This window comes from Hypanus sabinus, chromosome 1 (genome assembly GCF_030144855.1).
Source record: "Hypanus sabinus isolate sHypSab1 chromosome 1, sHypSab1.hap1, whole genome shotgun sequence".
In the NCBI taxonomy this organism is placed as follows: Eukaryota; Metazoa; Chordata; class Chondrichthyes; order Myliobatiformes; family Dasyatidae; genus Hypanus; species Hypanus sabinus.
In genome coordinates, this window is record NC_082706.1 from 9,625,733 (window position 1) to 9,647,533 (window position 21,801).

General features: G+C 40.2%; 1 long non-coding RNA gene across 1 annotated transcript; it reads right to left on the reverse strand.

Moving 5' to 3' along the window:
• Positions 1–7,633: 7,633 nt before the first annotated feature.
• LOC132391243 (uncharacterized) lies at positions 7,634–19,984 on the reverse strand. The gene is made up of 3 exons (XR_009511133.1): positions 19,960–19,984; positions 12,168–12,278; positions 7,634–7,996 (listed from the first exon to the last, which is right to left on the reverse strand). It is a non-coding gene; the product is annotated as an uncharacterized LOC132391243 (long non-coding RNA).
• Between the last annotated feature and the right edge of the window lie 1,817 nt (positions 19,985–21,801).

Consider the following 21,801-nt stretch of genomic DNA (forward strand, 5'->3'; position numbering starts at 1 on the left):
ACTGAGGTCAGGCTAACAGGCCTATAATTTCCTTTCTTCTGATTCCCTTCCCTTCTTGAAGAATGGAGTGACATCTTCAATTTTTCAGTCCCCCTGAACCATGCCAGACTCTTATTGATTCTTGGAAGATCATTTCTAATGCTACTATAATCTCTTCAGCTACCTCTTTTAGAACTCTGGGATGTAGTCCATTGTGTCCAGGTGACTTATCTATCTTCAGACCTTTCAGTTTCCCGAGCATTATTCCCTAGTAATAGCAACTCCACTCACTTTTCCCCTTGACATTCTCAAACCTCTGGCATCTTACTGATGCCTTCCAGTGAAGAATGTTGCAAAATACTCATTCAGTTTGCCATTTTTTGTCCCTCATTGCCACCTGTCCAGCAGAATTTTGCAGTTGTCCAATATCTACTCTCTGTATCTTATTCTTTATATATCTGGAAAAAAGCTTTTGGTGCATTTTTGTTATTATTAGCTAACTTACATTCATATTTCATCTCCCCCCATGTTTTTTTTAGTTGCCTCTGTTGTTTTTTAAAAGTCCCAATTCTCTATCTTCCAACTAATTTCTACTCAATTATATGCCCTCTCTCTTGCTTTTATGTTGGTTTTGACTTGCCTTGTCAGCCACGGATGCATCACCTGCCATTAGAATACTTCCTGTTCTTTGGGATGTATTTATCCCGTGCCTTCTGATTTGCTCTCAGAAACCCCTGCCACTGCTGCTCTGCCGTCATCCCTGCTAGTGTCCCCTTCCAATCAACTTTGGCCAGCTGCTTTCTCATGCATCTGTAATTCTCTTTACTCCACTGCAATACTGATACATCAGATTTCAGCTTCTTCCTCTCAAATTACAGGGTGAATTCTATCATATTATGATCACTGTTACTTTAGAGTTCCTTATCTTAAGCTCCCTAATCAAATCCAGTTCATTACACAACATCGTTCAGAATTGCTGATTCCCTAGGGAACTCAATCATAAGCTGCTCCAAAAAGCCATTTTGGAGGCACTCCACAAATTGGGATTCTCTTGGGATTCAGCATCAGCTTTATTTTCCCAATCTATCTGCATATTGAAATCCCCCATGACTATCATAAAATTGCCTTTTTGACATGCTTTTTCTATCTTCTGCTGTAATTTGTAGACCAAATTCTGGCTACTTTTCGGAGGCCTATAAATAACTCCCTCAGCCCTATCGTTCTTACCCTTGCAGTTACTTAACTCTACCCCAAAGGATTCTACATCTTCTAATCCTATGTCTCCTCTTTCTAAAGATTTGATTTGATTTTTTACCAGCAGAGCTACTCCTCCTTCCCTGCCTACCTGCATGTCCTTTTGATAGATTCTAAATTCCATATCCTTGGATATTAGGCTTCCAACCACAACCTTCTTTCAGCCATAATTCTCTGATACCTACAGCATCATACCTGCCAATCATTAACTGCACTAAAAGATCATCTGTCTTATTCCATATCTTGTGTGCATTCAAACGTAACACCTTCAGTCCTGTAATTGTCGCTTTTCCATTTTGTCCGTTACACTGCAACCCATCCCACAGACTGCAATTTTGCTCTATCATCTGCCTGTCCTTCCTGACAGTCTCACTATACACAACCTCTGCTTGTAAACTAACATCTCTGTCCTCAGCCCTATCACTCCAGTTCCCATCCCCTTGTCAAATTGGTTATAACCCACCCTATCAGCTCTAGCAAACCTGCCCACAAGAATATTGGTTCAGACGTAGCCCATTCCTTTTGTACAGATCAGACCTTTCTCAGAAGAAATCCCAATAATCCACAAGCCTAAAAGCTTTTTCCCTGTAACCTTTGGCACAGGGAAATCAAGAATCTATCCATCTCTGCTTAAAATATACCCAATGACTTGGCCTCTGTAGCCACCAGTGACAATTAATTCCACAGATTCACCACCCTCTGGCTACAGAAATTCCTGTCATAGAGGGTCTTTGAAGAAATGAGATGTGCGTGGTTATGTTGGGAGGTTCATCATCAATGAACATGACAGTAATAGCTTCATAATGTGTTATAACTTTTTTATGTGTTTCTTTTTTGATTTCCAGTCCAAGTTTTATTTGCATATTACTTACCTCAAGATCTGTACTGGTTGGTCTGAGTGTGTAAACTGGGAAATACTGCAGTTAATTGTTTGACCTGACACATGATACTATGTGCAATTTTTGCTTACATAAGTAACTTCCTTGCAGATTATGCTGCTTCCAACTTTTTGTGCACTCCTGTCAGGGTACAGGGAAGTGGTACGAGCGGCAAGATTTACAAGTAATTGACATCTTGCTACAAATGATTACTTTATTTGAGGCTTCAGGACTGAAGAAGAGTCTTGGCCTGAAACGTTGACTGTTTGTTTATTTCCATAAATGCTGCCTGGCCTGCTGAGTTCCTCCAGCAATGTGTGTGCGTTGCTTCTTCCCATTATTTCTCTCAAGGGTGAGGGTGAGCATTCAGAAGTGTTGGTACATATTGTTAGCAATGATATAGGTATACGTGGTGAGGAGGTAGCGAAGAGAGATTTTAGGAAGTTAGGCAGAAAGCTGAGAAACAGGACCTCTAAAGAAGTAATCTCTGGATTGCTGCCTTTGCCAGTGAGGGTCAGAATTGGATGATTTGGCAGGTGGATGCATGGGTGAGGAACTGGTGCATTCAGATTGATGTCTAATTGGAATCTCATCTGGGCATGGCATGACCCATACAAACGGGGAGACTGAACTTAAGGGGGATCAATATCCTTGTGGGCAGGTTGACTTCAGTTGATTGAGTGGATTTAAACTCATTTGGCAGTGCAACTGGAACTGGAGTGATAGTGCTGAAGATGAGGTAGTTGGTTTACAAACAGAGGCAGTGTGTAGTCAGACTCCGAGCAAGGTGAGGCTGATGAAGGGGCAAAATTGCAGTCAACAGGATGAGTTGCAATGTGAAAGGTGAAGAAAATTGACAGACATTGTATCGAAATGATAGCCAGGAAGGCAGACAGGGTGGCGTGGCTCTATTTGTAAAAAATAAAATTATATCATTAGAAAGAGGTGATCAGGGGTCAGAAGGTGTTGAATCATTGTGGATAGAGCTAAGGAACTGCAGGGGTAAAAGATTCTGATGCTAGTTATATACAGACTCCCAATCAGTAGTAAGGATGTGGTCTACAAATTACAATGGGAGATAGAGACTGCATGCCAAAAGGGCAATGTTGCAATAGACACGGGTGATTTCAATATGCAGGGAGATTGGGAAAATCAGGTTGGTGCTGGATTCCAAGTGGGGGAATTTCTAGAATGCCTCCGAGATGGTTTTTTAGAGCAGCTCATGGTTGGGCCCACTAGAGGATCAGTTATTCTGGATTGGGTGTTGTGCAGTGAACCAGAATTGATTAGAGAGATTAGATTAAAAGAGCCCTTAGGGGCAAGTGATAATAATATAATTGAATTCACCCTGAAACTTGAGAAGGAGAAGGTAAAGTCAGATACATCAGTATTATAGTGGAGTAAAGGAAATTAAAGAGGCATGAGAGAGGAGTTGCCAGAATTGATTGGAAAAGAACACTGGCAGGGATGACACCAGAGAGCAGGAATTTTGGAAGGCACAGGATAATTACACCCCAAAGAGGAAAAAGTATTCTCAAGGCAAGATGACACAACCATGGCTAACAAGGGAAATCAAAGCCAACATAAAAGCCAAAGAAAGGACATATAATAGAATAAACATTAGTGGGAAGTTAGAGGACTAGGAAGCTTTTAAATACAAACAGAAGGTTAAATACAAACAGAAGGTATTAAGAAAGATAAAGATGGAAAATGAAAGTAAGCTAGCAAATAATATTATCGAGCATACAAAAAGTTTCCTCAGATACTTAAAGTGTAAAAGAGAGGTGGGAGTGGATATTGGACCAGTGGAAAATGATGCTGAAGAGGTAGTAATGGGGGACAAGGATGAATTGAATAAGTATTTTGCATCAGTCTTTTCTCTGGAAGACACTTGCAGTACAGTGGAAGTTCCAGGCATTGGGGGCATGAAGGGTGTGTAGTTACAAAAGCTAGAGAGAAGGTTCTTGGGAAACCGAAAGGTCTGAATGTAGATAAATCACCTGGACCAGATAGTGCACACCCCAGGGTTCTCAAAGACGTGGGTGAAGAGATTGTGGAGGCATTAGCAATGATTTTTCAAGAATCACTAGATTCTGAAATTGTTTTGGAAGACTGGAAAATGGCAAATGTCACTCCACCCTTCAAGAGAGAGAGGCAGAAGAAAGGAAATTATAGGCCAGTTAGCCTGACCTCAGTGGTTGGGAGATGTTGGAGTCGATTGTTAAAGATCAGGTTTTTGGGGTACTTGGATTCACATGATAAATTAGACCATAGTCAGCATGGATTCCTCAAGGAAAAATCTGTTGGAATTCTTCGAAGAAATAACAAGCAGGATAGACAAAAGGAGAATTGGTTGATATGTACTTGGATTTTTAGCAGGCCTTTGACAAGGTACCATACATAAGGCTGCTTAACAAGATAAGAGCCCATAGAATTACAGGGAAGATTCTAGTATGGATAAAGCAGTGGCTGATTGGCAGGAGGCAAAGAGTTGAAATAAAGGGAGCCTTTTCTGGTTTGCTGCTGTTGACTAATGATGTTCCACAGGAGTTAGTGTGTGGACCTGATTCTTTTTACGTTATATGTCAATGATTTGGATGATGGAATTGATGACTTTGTTGTAAACTTTGCAGATTTTACAAAACTAGTTGGAGGGGAAGGTAGTTTTGAGGAAGTAGAGAGGCTAAGAAGGACTTTGACATATTAGAAAAATGGGCAAAGAAGTGGCAGATGGAATATTGTGTCGGGAAGTATATGGTCATGAACTTTGGTAGAAGAAATGAAAGGACAGTATTTCCTCGGTGGAGAGAAAATTTAAAAATCAGAGGCGCAAAGGGACTTGGGGGCCCTTCTGCAGAATTCCCTAAAGGTTAATTTGCAGGTTGAGTCTGTGGTGAGGAAGGCAATTGCAATGTTAGCATTCATTTCAAGAGGACTAGAATATAAAAGCAAAGATATGACATTAAGTCTTTCTTAAGTGCTGGTGAGGCCTCACTTAAAGTATTGTGAACAGTTTTGGGTGGAAAAACATGATGCTGCTGCTCAGGTGCATAGTTCACGATCAGAATCAGAATTATTATCACTGACATATGTCACGAAATTTGTTGCTTTGTGGCAGCAGCACAGTGTGATACATTAAAAAAACAGAAATTACAGGGAGAATCAGCTGACACATGATTATCGCAGCCTTGACATGAGCAGATCTGGAAGCTGTTGGCAATAGCTGAACCAAACTCTGACTATATCCCAGTGTTCGGCAGATATGGATTGAACTGATTTGTCATTGATGCAAAGTGATTTCCCACCTCTGCTGCTGCATGTCTAAAGGAAAGAACAGGAAGTTCACTACTGACTTGTGAAGGGAGTACAGTAACTCAGATCCTGCTACCTGGAGGTATTGCCATGACTATTTTGATGGAATGAGTCTCATTTGACAGAGTGCCATGCAACAGCAGCAATTATTTAATTTGCCTGGAAATGGCACCAACTGATCTTATCAACTGTTCTCTTCAGTTTTGTCCTTGCGTTCTGTTCGCTGGAACACTGACAATGATTCCCAGAGGATGTTGCAGAACTCACTGTATTTTTGTTATGACCTTGCCTTATTTTGTTCAAGCATTCTGGCTGATGTTTCAAATGTTGCAGAGCTGAGAAGAGAGATAATTTACTGTGTTTTACAGCCATTCCAGGTTGCAGAAACTGGCTGTTTGTCTTGTTTCAGGCTGGAAACATCAGTGTGTGATTCCCAGGTCTTAATTTTGTAAAATGTTTTTGAGTGGATTCAACTGCGTAAGACCTTTGGTCAGTCCTGAACACTGAAGGAGGGTGGTCTGGGGATTTGGGGTGTTTTTTGGATTGGTTGAAATAATTTTTATAAAATAGAGCAAGAGTAAAAATTATCACTGAAATATTTCCCTGTCTGCTTCCTACCTTTCAGCTCATTTCTGTCAACCAGGGTAAATAAAATTTTCAGAATTGTTTAAGCATTGAGCAATTGGTGTCAGTATTAATGCTGCGTTGTTGATATAACTGAACAAGCCTTAGCCACCTGAAAAGAAATACCATATGTGTGTATATTTTTAAGCATTTGGCATTATTATATATATATTTTTTAATCTACTTCTCTATTGCTAGTTCCAATTCCTTGCTTTCTGCAGATATAGCTTTTACTTTGTGTCTAACAAATGTACAAGCCCGGATGGTGGTGATCGACAATCTTATTTGATCAGGATTTGGTCCTCAGGAAACTGTTTGTTTTGTGCATACCCTTACCCTGGCACACTTTGGATAACGGAAAACTAATTAAATTTATAGTTTTATAGTTCAGAGTTGCACAGTCACACAGAACAAGGCAGCAGGCCATTGACATCCCAAGTCTGTCTCAACTATAGAGTACATCTTTGCATGAACCCTACACAATCCTGTTGTTATTCTCCTCAGATTCTACTAGGGACAGTTTACTGGGGACTTCAACCTACAAACCTGAACATCTGTGGGATGTGGAAGGAAACTAACAGCACCTGAGCAAAAGCCACATGGTCACAACAGGAACATGTAACCTCCAAACGGTCAGAGGTTTAGGTTAAAATCTGGGTCACTGGCCAGCATTCTATTGCGGGGAAGATGGATTCCTTATAGGAAAGTCAAATGAGGAAGAAGTGGACTGTTGGGTTGTGTTGACATTTTGCTATGGCATTGTGTTTTGACATCAAATCATCGAGAAGTACAGAACAGAAACAGGCCCTTTGGCCCAACTAGTTCATGCTGAAACCACTTAAACTGCCTACTTCCATCCTGTACCGGGACCAAAGCCCTCCATAGCCCTACTATCCATGTACCCATCCAAACTTCACTTAAACATTGAAACTGAGCTTGCATGCACCACTTGTGCTGGCAGCTCATTCCACACTCGCACAATCCTCTGAGTGAAGAAGTTTCTCCTCATGTTCCCTTTTTAAAATATCTCTGCAAGGGCTCTGGCAATTTCCGCAATTGCCTCCCGTAGGGTCTGAAGGAGCATCTTGTCAGGCCCTGGGGATTTATCTACCCTGATTTGCCTCAGGGTAGCAAACACCTCCTCCTCTGTAATCTGTACAGGGTCCATAAAGTTGATGTTGCTTTGCCTCTGCATTCATCCCCTGAGTAAGTACAGATGCAAAAAATGCATTTAAGATTTCCTCCATCTGTTTTGGCTCCACACATGGATTACCATTGTGATCTTCCAGAGTACCAATTTTGTCCCTCTGGGTCACTGGACTCCACTTTGAGGAAAATGTTTGCATATAGGAACCTCAAATGATGGAAGGGCTGACCACAGGGCTGTGTTGATATATCTGCTGTGGTGTCATGTTTTGTTTGGGTAGGAAAGGCTGTGTTCTCAAGTTGATTTGTTTATGATGCCTTCTACAGCAGGGAAGTGTTGAGCCTTGTATGACTGACTACTTGAGGCAGGTTCAGCAGCCAGATATTGAAGGGTACGAGAATGAACCACAACTCTAAAAGCTTATTTAAGAAACAGAACATGATCTTAAAGCACTTTAGTCTGCTGAATTTTTACAGTTGATGAAATCAAAACCCCAATCAATATTTGTCATTGAAACTCTGCGTATATAGCATCTGGCAATGTTGATTCGATGGAAGTAAAGGATTACCAATAATCTCGTCTCTGTAACATCTCACAATAAAAGAGATTGCATTGAATGCACAAGCTACAGCAACACAAAATTGCTTAAAGGAAACATGCACACACACAAGCAGAATCATCATTTAACTGGTACTAAAGGAAGAGCCTTTGCATTTTTTTAAGTATTCAATTTCTGTTGCCTTCCACCAGTGATATGAAATTAGTCCTGTTTCCAGCGGCGTTTCTTACAGTAATCAAAAGCCTAAAAAAAAATCCAAATAGAAATAAGATATTTTTGTATTATCAAATTCATAATACTCTTTCATTTTACAAGCACCTGATCTTTAAAATTGCTTACATTTTTCTTAAGTTCCTCTAGATTGATTATAACCTGTTATGGGTAACCCTAGGTAATTTCTGAATTAAGTACATGTTCAGCACAGCATTGTTGGCCGAAGGGCCTGTATTCTGCTGTAGGTTTTCTACGTTTCTATGTTTGTTAATTTTATTTAGTGATACGGCATGGTAGCAGACCCTTCCAGCCCAATGAGCCCATGCTGTCCAATTGCACCCGTACGCCCAAATAATCTAGTAACCAGCAGGTCTTTGGAATGTGGGGAAACCAGAACACCTGGAGTAAACTCACGCAGTCATGAAGAGAATGTACAAGCTCCTTGTAGACAATGGTGAAATTGAATCTGGGTCACTGGCACTGTAGTAGCATTAGGATAACTGCTATGCTACTGTGTCTTGTCACCATTTTGGCTGCATATGGCATGCTGCGTGACAAGAAGGGCAATGTGTTTTTTTAAGTAGAGAGATAACTGCAAGGTGTATCTGAAAGAATAAGAAAATGGCACAGAAAAGGAGTTGAGGCGGGCATATATCATAGTGAACGGTGGGGCAGGCTTGAGAAATGGAGTGTCCTACTACCCCTCCTAACTTTTCTTTTGTGAAAGAACACAAGAAGTTAATGTGAAGGTTTACCGAGTAATTAAGATAAATGTTACTTTAGCCCACAGCGAAAAAAAAGTCAGAGTACAAGTATAGAGATGTCTTCCTCTAATTATTTAGATCCCTGGTGAGACTGCATTTGAATTACATACAGGTTCAGTTTCCCTACCCAAGGAAGGATCACAGTGACTTATCCAACTTGATGCTTTCCAAAAGCTCCAGCACATCCTTTTTCTTAATGTCTAAAAGCTCAACCTTTTCATTCCACTGTAAGTCATCCCTACAATCACCAAGATCGTTTTCTGTAGAGAATACTGAAGCAAAATATTCATTAAGTACCTCCACAATTTCCTCTGGCTCCATACAAACTTTTCCACTGTCACACTTGATTGGGCCTATTTTCTCACAACTTATCCTCTTGCTCTTCACATACTTGTAGTATGCCTTGGGGTTTTCCTTAATCCTGCCCGCCAAGGCCTTCTCATGGCCCCTTCTGGCCCTCCTAATTTCATTCTTAAACTCCTTCCTGCTAGCCTTATAATCTTCTAGATTCATATCATTACCTAGTTTTTTTGAACCTTTCATAAGCTTTTATTTTCTTCTTGACTAGATTTTCAGCAGCCTTTGTACACCATGGTTCCTGTACCCTACCATCCTTTCCCAGTCTCATTGGAATGTACCAATGCAGAACACCACACAAATATCCCCCGAACATTTGCCACATTTTTGTCGTACATTTCTCTGAGAAAATTTGTTCCCAATTTAGGTTTCCAAATTCCTGCCAAATAGCTTCATATTTTCCCTTACTCCAATTAAACCTGTCTGTTCCTGTCCCTCTCCAATGCTATGGTAAAGGAGATAGAATTGTGGTCACTATCTCCAAAATGCTCTCCCACTGAGACACCTGACACCTGACCAGGTCCATTTCCCAATACCAAATCAAGTACAGCCTCTCCACTTGTAGGCTTTTCTACATATTGTGTCAGAAAACCTTCCTGAACACACCTAACAAACTCCACCCCATCTAAACCCCTTGCTCTAGGGAAATGCCAATCAATATTGGGGAAATTAAAATCTCCTACCGTGACAACCTGGTTATTATTGCATCCTTCCAAAATCTGTCTCGCTATCTGCTCCTTGATGTCCCTGTTACTATTGGGTGGTCTATAAAAAAAACACCCAGTGGAGATATTGACCCCTTCCTGTTCCTAACTTCCACCCATAGAGACTCAGTAGACAATCTCTCCATGACTTCCTCCTTTTCTGCAGGCATGACACTATCTCTGATCAACAATACCCTGCCCTCACCTCTTTTGCCTTCCTCCCTGTCCTTTCTGAAACATCTAAAGCCTTGAACTCTTAAGTAGCCATTCCTGCCTCTGAGCCATCCAAGTCTCGGTAATGGCCACAACATCACAGCTCCAAGTATTGATCCATGCTCTAAGCTCATCCGCTTTGTCCATGATACTCCTTGCATTAAAATAGACACATCTCAAACCATCAGTCTGAGCGAATCCCTTCTCTATCACCTGCCTATCCTCCCTCTCACACTGTCTACAAGCTTTCTCTATTTGTGAGCAAACCACCCCTTCCTCCATCTCTTCAGTTCTGTTCCCACCCCCCAGCAATTCTATTTTAACTCTCCCCAACAGCTTAAGCAATCCTCCCTGCCAGGATATTAGCCCCCTCAGATTCAAGTGCAACCTGTCCTTTCTGTACAGGTCACGCCTGCCCCAAAAGAGGTTCCAATGATCAAAAAATCTGAATCCCTGCCCCCTTCTCCAATCCCTGAGCCACGCATTTATCCTCCACTTCAGTCTATTCCTATACTCACTGTCACTTGGCACAGGCAACAATCCCAAAATTACTACCTTTGAGGTCCTGCTTCTCAACTTCCTTCCTAACTCCCTGTAGTCTGTTTTCAGGATCTCCTCCCTTTTCCTACCTATGTTGTTGGTACCAACATGTACCACGATCTCTGGCTGTTCACCTTCCCACTTCAGGATATCGTGGACATGATCAGAAACATCCTGGACCTTGGCACCTGGGAGGCAATCTACCATCCGTGTTTCTTTCCTGCGTCCACAGAATTGCCTGAATGACCCCCTAACTATAGAGTCCCCTATCACTTCTGCCATAATCTTCCTTTCCCTACCTTTCTGAGCCACAGGGCCAGACTCTGTGCCAGAGTCTCAGCCACTGCTGCTTCCCCCAGGTCAGATGTGGGAAGTCCAGGAGTACTTATTGTAAAGGGGGACAGCCACAGGGGTACTCTCTAGTATATGACTCTTGCCCTTCCCTCTCCTGACTGTTACCCTCTTATCGGTTTCCTAAGGCCCCGGTGTGACTACTTGCCCATAGCTCCTATTACCTCCTCACTTGCCCTGATTAGACGAAGGTCAGGGAGCTGCATCTCCAGTTCCCTAACACGGTCCCTAAGGAGCTGCTGCTTGACGCACCTGACACAGATCTCGCCGTCCAGGATGCTGGCAGTCTCCCGGACATCCCACATCTTAACACATCCCAGTACAGAACACCGGCCTCACAGACATACTTTCTATTCCTATTCTTCACAAGTAACTTACCTTGCCTCAACCTGTTATCGCTGAAGCCCCATTAATGCCAAAGCCCTCCTATTCTGACTCCCTCTACTCTGTCTCCCGCTCTATAAAGCTGTCTTATTTTAAAACTCTTCCCACTGGTCTAACTCATTGACATTCATACGCTTTCACAGTTGTTCCTCGATCAAACCACCGAAGTAATAATCATTTCCTGTTAAACACTCCTGCTGGTCTAACTCACTGGCATCCATGCGCCTGCGCATTCGTTCCTTGATCTTTGTTCCTGATAGCTGTAACACACTTGTGGAAGAATGAGGTTCTGTTCCCTGAGATTGCATTGGGCTTCATTGGAAAAGAGTAAATAATACATTATCTATCTGATGTCACGATAGTGTAGTGGTAAGCATGACACTATTACAGCTCGATGCATTCCAAAGTTCATTTCCAGAGCTGTCCTGTCTCTGTATGTCCTCCCCATGGAATATGTGGGGTTTCCCTCGTTGCTCCGGTTTCCTCTCACATTCCAAAGACATAGCAGATAGGTTAATTGGTCATTCAAAAATTGTCCTGTAACTAGGTTAGGGTTAATTGGGATCGTGGGGTTGCGGGGCCGGTGCCTGGAAGGGCCTACTCTGCGCTTTATCACTAAATAACCGTTGCAGAATACCTTGTTCCTGTTGTAGTCATGGTGGCTCTAGTGTAGCCCCCCTGATATTGGTATAAATTATATTAAGGTCTTTAAGTTGGATGCGACCACAGTGTGAAAGGCAGGCTCTCGGATCCCAGTTTTGTTGGTTCAGTGCAATACTCCAGAAGGAAAAATAAACAATCAGATCTATTTGTCACCCACTGTCTTCTTTTTTATTTCTGGCTGCTAACACTATTCCTGTATCACATCAAAAAATAACGTTTACTTACATTGCACATGGTGGCTGTACGTGGGTTCTTACACCAGTACGCTGGTCCCCAAGTACATACAGCCTGTCCAATCATTCGTACAGTCTGTTTCCTTACACAGAGGTCCAGTTCCTATCAGTAAATCAGAGGCATAGATAGGGTGGATAGTCAGTACCTGTTTCCCAGGGCACCAATAGCAAACACCAGAGGGCATATGTACAAAATTAAGGGAGGGAAGTTTAGGGGAGACATCAGGGGTAAGTTTTTTTTTGCACAGAGGGTTGTGAGTGCGTGAAATGACTTGCCACGGATGGTGGTGGAGGCTAAAACATTAGGGGTATTTAAAGAGCAGGGAATCTGCAGATGCTGGAAATTCAAACAACAACACACACAAAATTCTGGTGGAACACAGCAGGCCAGACAGCATCTATAAGAAGAAGCACTGTCGACATTTCGGGCCGAGACCGTAGTCCTGACGAAGGGTCTCAGCCTGAAACGTCAACAGTGCTTCTCCTTATAGATGCTGCCTGGCCTGCTGTGTTCCACCAGCATTTTGTGTGAGGGGTATTTAAGAGCCTCTTGGACAGGCACATGGATAAAAGAAAAATAGAGGGTTATGGAGTAGTGTGGGTTTAGTACTTTTTTAAAGGATTATATGGGTTGGCACAACATGGAGGGCTGAAGGGCCTGTACTGTGCTGTAGTATTCTATGGTTCTAAATGTGCAACATTACACTAGTTAAAATTACTTTGAACCATTATGGGTTTGTACAACTCCAAAAGATCATGCTGGAAATATTCAGCAGCTGAAGAAATATCACTTCAGGTTGATTAAAATTACTTTTCGCCAAAACTAGTAAAGGTTTGGAAGCAAGTGTAATTTAATTAGAGAACAACTGGGAAAATAATGGAGTGAAGTCAAGATGGCGCTAAATGGCGACTCCTTTGTTTGCATCTTCAGAAACATTTATATCTTTGATATCTCTCTTTTCTCTTTTCAAGGTTCTTCTGAAGACTCTGGCCCGGAGTTACTCTCTGACTTTGGTTCTCTGTGGGAATGGGACTTACATCCTCGATTGAAAATCAATTAATGAAAACTAAATCTGATTTTTATATACATAGTGATAAATCTGGTAAACTGTTAGCTAGTCAATTGAAGAATGCTCTGGTTAAACGTCAAATCACTAAGATTGGTCAGCAGAATGGGAATCTGACAGTTAATCATGATGAGATAAATAAGGCATTTCAAGATTTCTATACCTCCCTGTATCAATCTGAATTTCCTCAAGATTATAATACCATGTCTGATTTTCTTGGAAAATTAAATTTTCCAAGGTTATCATCTGATGATCTTTTGATATTGGATACTCCTATTACGGATGTAGAAATTAAGGGGGCAATTTCCTCAATGAATTCTGGGAAAGCACCGGGTCCAGATGGTTATACAGTTGAATTTTTAAAATTTTTTTCCGCTACTCTTCCCCCTTGGTTAGGTAAGGTTTTTGAGGAGGCCATTAGATTAGGGAATTTGCCACAATCTTTTTATAGAGCTTCCATTTCTCTAATATTGAAGAAAGATAAAGACCCTACTAATTGTGCTTCTTATAGACCTGTATCTTTATTGAATGTAGACTCCAAGATTTTTTCTAAGTTACTGGCATCAAGATTGGAGAAGGTATTACCCAAAATTATTTCAGATGATCAAACTGGCTTTATTAAAAATCGTTATTCTTTTTTTAACATTAGGAGATTGTTGAATATTGTTTATACTCCCTCACATGATACTTCAGAATGCGTGATTTCATTAGATGCAGAGAAAGCATTTGACAGAGTTGAATGGCCTTACTTATTTAATGTGTTGGAGAAGTTTAATTTTAGTCCGATATTTATATCATGGATTAAATTGATTTATCATACTCCAGTAGACTCAGTGGTTACCAATAATCAAAGATCTCCCTTTTTTCGCCTATTTCGGGGCACTAGACAGGGATGTCCTCTTAGTCCATTACTATTTAACATTGCCTTAGAACCTTTGGCAATTGCCATCAGACAATCACAGGATATTTTGGGTATTAATCGTGGGACAGATATTCATAAGTTATCTTTGTATGCAGATGATTTATTACTATTCATTTCTAACCCGGAGAAATCCATTCCAGCAGTTTTATCATTATTAGCTCAATTTAGTGAGTTTTCTGGGTATAAGTTAAATCTTAATAAAAGTGAATTGTTTCCATTAAATAAACAGGTCCCAATTTATGGAAATTTACCCTTTAAATTAGTTAATGACTCTTTTACTTATTTAGGGATCAAAATCACAAAAAACCATAAAGATTTATTTAGATTTAATTTTTTACCCTTAATTGATCAGATTAAAGGTTTGTTTACTAGGTGGTCACCTTTGTCTCTATCCTTAATAGGTAGGATTAATGCTATTAAGATGGTTATTTTACCTAAGTTTTTATATATTTTTCAAGCGATACCAATTTTTATCCCGAAATCTTTTTTTACTAATGTTGACTCTAAAATTTCTTCATATATATGGCAGTATAAAAATCCCAGGTTAGGTAAAACATATTTACAGAAGACAAAAAAGGAAGGCGGGTTAGCATTACCTAATTTCAGATTTTACTATTGGGCAGTTAATATTAGATATTTGTTATGTTGGTTGAAAGATGGGGGTGGATCTTTTGGCCCTTCTTGGGTGAGTTTAGAAACTAAATCGGTATCAGCTTAATGTTTGGGTTCTATTTTAGGGACTTCTCTCCCTTTTGCTCTTTCTAAATTGCCGAAACGAATTGACAACCCGATAGTTAAACATACATTGCGTATATGGTTTCAATTTCGGAGATTTTTTGGGTTGACTCAATTCGTTTTAAATAGTCCTATTGTATCTAATTGTTTTTTTCACCCTTCCATTATAGATCAAGCTTATTCAGCTTGGAAAACTAAGGGATTACTAAGATTTTCTGATTTATTTTTAGATAATTGTTTCATGTCTTTTGAACAATTATCCAACAAATATAACTTGCCGAGATTTCATTTTTTTAGATATTTACAGATTAGACATTTTTTAAGTTCTGTACTCTCTACGTTTCCAAATTTTGTGCCTTCAGATATTTTGGAGAGTTTATTTGAATTAGACCCTTTTCAAAAAGGGCTTATTTCAAAACTTTATAATATAATTATGAAGATACGTTCAGAGCCTCTTTATAAGACTAAACAGGATTGGGAAAGAGAGCTTAGTTTTAGTATTTCTAGTGAGAATTGGGATAGAATTCTTCAATTAGTTAATACATCATCGTTATGTGCCAAACATTCACTAATACAATTTAAGGTCGTACATAGGGCCCATATGTCCAAGGATAAATTAGCTCATTTTTACTCTCATATAAGTCCTATTTGTGATAGATGTCAATCTGAAATTGCGTCTTTAACTCACATGTTTTGGTCTTGTTCATTTTTGGAGAAATATTGGAAAGATATTTTTGATATTATTTCTGCGGTTTTGAATATTGATTTACAACCTCATCCTATTACCGCAATTTTTGGTTTACCAATGTTAGATTCACTGCATTTATCTTCTTCAGCCCGTCGAATGATTGCATTTCTAACTCTGATGGCTAGAAGATCTATATTGTTGAATTGGAAAGAAATTGATCCTCCCACTGTATTTAATTGGTTCTCTCAAACTATGTTATGTTTAAATTTAGAAAAAATTAGAAGTGGTACTTTTGAGACTTCTATTAAATTTGAAAAGTTATGGAGACCATTTATTCAACATTTTCATATGATGTAATATGACCCTGTGCCAAGTTCATTTGATTTCCCAGCTTTCAGCTTATGTATTTTGAGAGGACCGGAAGTGACGGCATTGATGAATACTTATTTTTGTGAGATATTATAAACAGCCCGCTTTTTTTTTCTCCTTTTTTGTTTTTCTTTCTTTTATATTACTTATTAGTTATAGTTATTAGATTAGATTAGCTAGTTCTGCATTATATAAATTTTTTTTGGTTTTTTTTCTTTCTTTTTTCTGTTTTTTTTATATTATACATTATGAAATATTTAGATTTACTATGTCCATACATATATCTTATGGCTTATGTCTTGGTGAACTCATTTATATTGTAACTATTATGTATGTTTCTTTTTCATATGTAATGGAATGTGTATGTTGGTAATTTCTTTATCAATATATCATCTGTATTCTGTCCATATTACTAATATTAATAAAAAGATTTAGAAAGAAAAGACTTGGAACATTGGAACTTAAAACAGTACAGGTCCTTCGGCTTATCATGTTGTGCTGACCCTTTTACTTATGACAAAATCAATCTAACCATTCCTTCCCCATACAGCATTCAATTTTTCCATCATCCATCTTAAATGTCCCAAATGTATCTGCTTCTAGCAGAACCCCAGGCATTGTGTTCCATGCACTCAATATTGTTAAAATAATTCACCTCCTATACTTTCCTCCTTAAACCTTAAAGTTAAACCTCTCACTGCTCTGGGCAGAAGTTCCCACTTGCTTCAAAAGGAAACAATTTTACCAGTGCTTAAGAAGAATAATGTGAGCAGCCTTAATGACTATCACCCAGTAGCACTCACATATACAGTGATGAAATACTTTTGAGAGGTTGGTTATGACTGGACTGAACTCCTGCCTCAGCAAGGACCTGGACCCACTGCAACTTGCCTATTGCCACAATAGGTCAATGGCAGATGCAATCTCAATGGCTCTGCACACGGCTTTAGACCACCTGGACAACACAACTACCTATGTCAGTGTGCTGTTCATTGACTACAGCTCAGCATTTAATACCATCATTCCCACAATCTTGATTGAGAAGTTACAGAACCTGGGCCTCTGGTGTGTGCTTAGCCCACTGCTCTATTCTTTATATACACATGACTGTGTGGCTAGGCATAGCTCAAATACCATCTATAAATTTGCTGAATTTATATAAATAATATAATATAATAATATAAATACACCCATTGTTGGTAGAATCTCAGGTGGTGACGAGAGGGTGTACAGGATGGAGATATGCCAACCAGTGGAGTGGTATCACAGCAACAACCTGGCACTCAACGTCAGTAAGACAAAAGAGCCGATTGTGGACTTCAGGAAGTGTAAGATGAAGGAACACAGACCAATCCTCATAGAGGGATCAGAAGTGGAGAGACTGAGCAGTTTCAAGTTCTTGGGTGTCAAGATTCCTGAGGATCTAACGTGGTCCCGACATATCGATGCAGTTATAAAGAAGGCAAGACAGCAACTATACTTCATTAGAAGTCTGAAGAGATTTAGTACATCAACAAATGCACTCAAAAACTTCTACAGATGTACCGTGGAGAACATTCTGACTGGCTGCATCACTGTCTGGTATGGGGGGTGGGGTGGGGGGGGGGGGCTACAGCACAGGACCAAAAGAAGCTGCAGAGGGATGTAAATTTAGTCAGCTATATTTTGGGTACCAGCCTACAAAGCACCCAGGGCATCTTCAAGGAACGGTGTCTCAGAAAGGCAGCGTCCATTATTAAGGTCTTCCAGTAGCCAGGGCGTGCCCTTTTCTCACTGTTACTATCAGGTAGGAGAGATAGAAGCCTGAAGGCAAACACTCAGTGATTCAGGAACAGCTTCTTCCCCTCTGCCATCCGATCCCTAAATGGACATTGAACCTATGAACACTACCTTATTTCAGTTTTTGCACAATTTTTAATCTATTCAATATATGTATACTGTAATTGATTTACTTTATATTAAGTATTATTATTATTTTTCTTCTTCTACATTATGTATTGCATTGAACAGCCGCTGCTAAGTTAACAAATTTCATGACACATGCTGTTGGTAAAAAACCTGATTCTGATTCCTTTATATTAGCTTATTCCCAACTACCACCCCCCCCCCCCCCCCACCACCTCGGAAAGTCTGGTTGTCCACTAAATCTATGCATCTTATCATTTCACCTCTCATCCTCCTCTCCAAAGAGAAAATCCCCAGCTAGCTCAACATATTCTCATAAGGCTGCTCTCTAATCTGGGCAATGTCTTGGTAAATCTCTGTACCCTCTCTGAAGCTTCTACATCCTTCCTATAATGGGCCATCTAGACATAACACAGAAATCAATGTGAGAAATTCTCTACTGCTCCTAACTGATTCTATAACTTTCAAGGGCTCTTTATAATTTTATTTGCACAGTTTATCTTCTTTTACTTATTGGTTTATAGCTGGCCTTTGTTTATGGATAGCTTTTTGTAAAATTTGATTATGTCTTTTTTTTTCTGTAAATGCCTGTCAGAAAATGAATCAAGGTAATACTCACAAAATGCTGGAGGAATTCAGCATCTATGGAAAAGAGTAAACATCGACTCTTTATTCTTTTCCATAGGTGCTGCCTGACCTGCTGAGTTCCTCCAGCACTTTGTGTGTGTTGCTTTGAATTTTTAGCATTTGCAGCCCTTCTCGTGTTTGCGAGTACATGCTAACATTTGCACAATGATAATACACTTACTTTGAAATTTGAATTAATTGTTATATTTGATGAAGCCTCATCACAACTGGCCAGTCTTGACACAAACTATATTGGCTGGCTACCTGAAATTGTTGAATTCAATATTCAGCCCTGATGACTGTAGCACAGCTATGGGAAAATAAGGTTCTTTTCCCCAAGATTATGTTGGGTTACATTGGAGAAATGAAGGCAAAGTCAGAGAGTTCAGAGTTGGAGCAGGATGGAGAATTAAAGCAATAATCAGCCGGAAATTCAGGATGTCCTTACAGACGTCTCAGACGTGTTCTCTGAAGTGGTCAGCCAATTCATCTTTGCTTTCTTCAATATACAGGAAACCACAATGTGAGCACCCAATGAGCAAAGTCTGGGGGAAGGAAATGGGAATCACTCCCTTGTGGATGGAATGTCTGGGGCCTTTGGTGAGGAAGGAAGTAGATGGATAGGGGTTACTTTTCCTGCAGCTGTAGGGAAAATGGTGTGAATAGGACAGGAGGTGGATGAATAAACCACTATGTTAGGAATGATCCCTTTGGAATGCTGGATGGGAAGGTGATGTCTCTTGATAACATGACATCCGAGGTAATGGAAATTACCAGGAAACCATTGCAAAGTGGACAGGGAAACCATTTTTGGTGTGGGGAGGGGAGAGGGTGTAAAAGCACAAAAGGAGGAAATGTAACAGATGTAGTTGACCCTAGGGGAAGGAAGCTGTGGATATGGAAGCACAGGTGGGTAAGTTTCCTTGGTTAAGAACAGGTGAATGGAGCCATCAGAGGGAAGCAAGATGGGAGGAGATGCAGTTGAGGTAGCCGTGTTCCAGTTTAAGATGGCGTTGGTGAAGTACAGCAACAATTTGCTGACATCAAACACAACTATTAACTACATTTTATTAACTACACTATTAACTATATTATTAACTACCAGTATCTGCAGATTTTTTAGCTTTCCAAATGGATCAATCATGCCCATTTGTAATTCCAAAGGCATTTTGTAAAATAAGGGGGATACATCCTCGTGGAATAATAACATTAACTATCTGCGATATTTTAAACAGCCCAAATTAGTGTGGGCCACAGCAGACAGAATCAGCAGCTTACGTACCTTGTCATGCAGCAAAGACCCCTGTGCTCCCTCCATATTATCACCTACCAGTCTCACGATTCATAATGGTGAATGCAAGCAGTCGTTGTTTCAACTAAACATTTCCATAAAGAAATATCTGAACAATAATTACTAAATATCCCTCTTTGCAAACATGGAGAATACCTGAAGGATATCATTTAAACTTACCCAACAAATGTCCTTTTCCTCCTGGGACTTTTGAAGCAATTTGCTAAGCTCTTTTTTGTAAGATTGAATGAAGTTTTCACACTGAGAAGACCAAAGCAAACAAAGAAAATCAGTTCCATCCAGGTAGAAGTAACAAATTCTGCTGTACATTGTTCTTACCATCAGTACAGTGTACACCAACTACCAGAAAGCAAAATGAGACAGTTACAGATGAGCATGGGGAAGTATTACATAGAACACTTCAGCCCACGTTGTTGTGCCGATCTTTTAACCTACTCTAAGATCAATCTAACCTTTACCTCCTACATAATCTTCATTTTCTTATCATTCATGTGCCTATCTAGAGTTCCTAATCAAAATCAAATCAAATCATCTCTAGTTATCATTCAAACAAACATAGATACAGCTGAATGAGACAATGTTCCTCTGAGGCCAAGGTGCAAACACACAAAATAGCAAGCAAAAAAGCATATTCATTTAAGAAAATATAGATAGTCCAAGACTCAGATGGTACAGTCTCCCAGCAGTCCACAAACGCACGGAGTCCAGCCTGTTACTCCATTGCTCGAACACAGGAGAGTGGCACTAACGGGAGAGGCCAGTCCCCAGCCAAGCTCGGATGCCACACTACAACACTCACACGTCTTCTCACCTGGTCCAGCAGCAGCAGGCAAGCCTGATCATTGAGGCTTAGTCCTCACTACATGGAGGCTGCACAGCTCCCATGTCTCCTGTCACGCCACCAGACAAGGGCAAAAGGCTGTGGCAGCCTACATTATCATTGCTCAATAGAGAGTGAAATATCCGAGACAATCTCCTACCGTTATACCGCATGCCACCTTTGCGCACCAACTTCGATGCCTTGGAGTAGCAGGCCGTAAAATGCTCTGCAGCCAGGTCTGCATCTCCGAACCCGCATCTGCTCTGACATCCCAAATGGCTCCTTACCTGAGTTTCTTAAATGCCCCTAATGTACTTGCCACTGCCAGTACTTCTGGCAGAGCATTCCATGCACTCACCACTCTCTGTGTAAAAAAATATATATGTTACCTCTCCTATATTTTCCTCTAATCTGCTTAAAATTATGCCTCCTTGTATTAGCTATTTACACCCTAGGAAAAAGTCTCTTGCAATCCACTTGATGTGTACCTCTCACCATCTTCCACACCTCTAGCAAGTCACCTCTCATCCTCCTTCACTCCAAAGAGAAAAACCCTAGCTCACCCAACCTATCCTCATATGACATTTCCTCTGGTCCAGGCATCATCCTGGTAAATCCTTTCTGCACCCTCTCCGCTCTCCAAAGGTCCACATCCTTCCTATAAAGAAGTTTCAAAGTACATTTATTATCAAAGAATGTAAAAATTATACAACCTCGAGATTTGTCTGCTTACAAACAGCCACAAAGCAAAATACCTGAAATAACCCGATTAAAAAAAGACCAACACCCGATGCATAGAGAAAGGAAAAACAAACAATTCATGCAAACAATAGGAGCGAGCAAGAACATTTCGAATCAAGTTGAGTCCTTAGATCCAAATCCTTGGAGCAGCCCGGACTAGGCCCAAAGCCTCAGTCTCAGTTCATCATATTAGCGCAGAGGTGTCGAACTCAATTGCACATGGGGCCAAAACTCAAAGCACACTTTAGGTCGCGGGCCGAACAGGATAAACGTTTATTGAACACACTAAAACTAAACATTTTTTGAACATAAATATGAATAAAAACAGACAGGAATACTATTCCAGAAAAAATAAACTAAAACTTTAAATAACTTAAATATTTTGCTCTCCATAAAAATATCTCCTGTATTATACAAGTTAGAAATATGAGCATGCTGCA